This window comes from Rhinichthys klamathensis, unplaced genomic scaffold (genome assembly GCF_029890125.1).
Source record: "Rhinichthys klamathensis goyatoka isolate OS25496 unplaced genomic scaffold, OSU_Roscu_1.1 h1tg001127l_1, whole genome shotgun sequence".
NCBI lineage: Eukaryota > Metazoa > Chordata > Actinopteri > Cypriniformes > Leuciscidae > Rhinichthys > Rhinichthys klamathensis.
In genome coordinates this window covers 2,501-5,000 of record NW_026607356.1, presented here as the reverse complement: position 1 = coordinate 5,000, position 2,500 = coordinate 2,501, and the positions used below count along the sequence as shown (strand labels likewise).

The 2,500-nt window shown below is 45.1% G+C and overlaps 1 protein-coding gene across 1 annotated transcript in view; it reads right to left on the bottom strand.

The window, feature by feature from the left end:
- The window catches only part of dcc (DCC netrin 1 receptor), a gene marked incomplete at its 5' end in the record, with an annotated part of 140,914 nt that overhangs the window by 136,141 nt on the left and 2,273 nt on the right, over positions 1-2,500 (bottom strand). The window lies entirely within an intron of this gene.

The window sequence follows — 2,500 nt, the reverse complement described above, 5'->3', positions numbered from 1 at the left end:
CCCTGAGGAAGAACAGATCCTCTGATTGGCTGTGAGTGAACACGCGTGTGCTCCCGCTCGCAGTCAGAGCTGATGGTGACGGAGAGCGTGTTCCAGGGTTTATTTCAGGCGCACCACAGAGCCATTAGAGCATCAGTAATATAATATATCTGAAATAAACCCTAGACTAACGTCATTTGTTCATTTCACTGCTCGGCTTCTAAAAGCCAATAACAAGTTCCCCCACAGACCGGAGATTACACACACACTGCAGTCATGTCCTTATGAAATCATGTTTTGCAGATACTTTTTACTTTAACTTTATCCAGCCAGCGTTTTCCTCTAAACCAAGAGTTTTTCGCCTCAGATTTGCATTTCCTCGTTTGCAGTGATGCTCATTAGCCCATTAAAACCACATCATCTGCCCTGGTTAATGAGCGTTAACCAGCACTGACGAGTCCAGTGTAAACTCACGCGGGTCACATGACTGATCGGCGACCTCCTGACCTCCACGTGTTCATTAAACGCTCATTTCATTTCACAGATTTATCGCCCGCGCTCTGCTTAGGAAGCGACTGGGGACCTTTTGTGATGATAACTGGATTACACCGCCGTAGGTGGAGCGCGCGCGACACGCGTGTAATCTGATTTAGCAGAGCCGAACGAGACACTCGTCCTCGTAAAGCTCCTCGAGGTCAAGGTCAGCAACTCATGCTGGGGTCAGTCATCACTGACGCTGCTCTCGGGAACACAACTGCACTTCTGGGTAACACTCTTCCTCCATTAGTGAACAACTACACCGGGACAAACGAGTAACGCACTATTAACACTCTAGTATTAGCTAACACAAAACTCTGATTAATGAGTTAGTTAGGAATAGCGCTCAGTTGATTGTGGAAGTTCACTATTAGCTAATCAATAACTACTATTATTCATACCTCACTGAAGACTACTATATACAGGTTCATAATTAATATCAATAATGCATAATGTATAAGGTAATGGTAACCCATTAGTAATGCATTTAGTGTTACTACATCCTTCTAAAGGAACTATTAATAATTTGGATCCGTATCTAAAGTGAAAAGCTCAACACTGCATGAGACGTTACGTTTGCATAGATTGCATCTTGAATATTGCACTGCAGATTTATTAAATTATTTTAATCTTAATATCTCATGCAGTGTTTCCTCTCAAGTACATGTGTCTTCATTCAAGAATTTGTAGACATGTTAACTGGAAAACACTGCAAGATTACTAATTAAAACTAGTCAGGACCAAATCAATCATTAACAACAGCCAATCAGAGGAGCTTGTGGGCGGATTCTCTCTGCAACTGCACTCGCAACCAAATCAATCATTAACAACAGCCAATCAGAAGAGCTTGTGGGCGGAGTCTCTCTGCAACTGCACTCGCAACCAAATCAATCATTAACAACAGCCAATCAGAAGAGCGTGTGGGCGGAGTCTCTCTGCAACTGCACTCGCAACCAAATCAATCATTAACAACAGCCAATCAGAAGAGCGTGTGGGCGGAGTCTCTCTGCAACTGCACTCACAACCAAATCAATCATTAACAACAGCCAATCAGAGGAGCTTGTGGGCGGAGTCTCTCTGCAACTGCACTCACAACCAAATCAATCATTAACAACAGCCAATCAGAGGAGCTTGTGGGCGGAGTCTCTCTGCAACTGCACTCACAACCAAATCAATCATTAACAACAGCCAATCAGAAGAGCTTGTGGGCGGAGTCTCTCTGCAACTGCACTCACAACCAAATCAATCATTAACAACAGCCAATCAGAAGAGCGTGTGGGCGGAGTCTCTCTGCAACTGCACTCACAACCAAATCAATCATTAACAACAGCCAATCAGAAGAGCGTGTGGGCGGAGTCTCTCTGCAACTGCACTCGCAACCAAATCAATCATTAACAACAGCCAATCAGAGGAGCTTGTGGGCGGAGTCTCTCTGCAACTGCACTCGCAACCAAATCAATCATTAACAACAGCCAATCAGAGGAGCTTGTGGGCGGAGTCTCTCTGCAACTGCACTCGCAACCAAATCAATCATTAACAACAGCCAATCAGAAGAGCGTGTGGGCGGAGTCTCTCTGCAACTGCACTCGCAACCAAATCAATCATTAACAACAGCCAATCAGAGGAGCTTGTGGGCGGAGTCTCTCTGCAACTGCACTCACAACCAAATCAATCATTAACAACAGCCAATCAGAAGAGCGTGTGGGCGGAGTCTCTCTGCAACTGCACTCGCAACCAAATCAATCATTAACAACAGCCAATCAGAGGAGCTTGTGGGCGGAGTCTCTCTGCAACTGCACTCACAACCAAATCAATCATTAACAACAGCCAATCAGAAGAGCTTGTGGGCGGAGTCTCTCTGCAACTGCACTCACAACCAAATCAATCATTAACAACAGCCAATCAGAAGAGCGTGTGGGCGGAGTCTCTCTGCAACTGCACTCACAACCAAATCAATCATTAACAACAGCCAATCAGAAGAGCG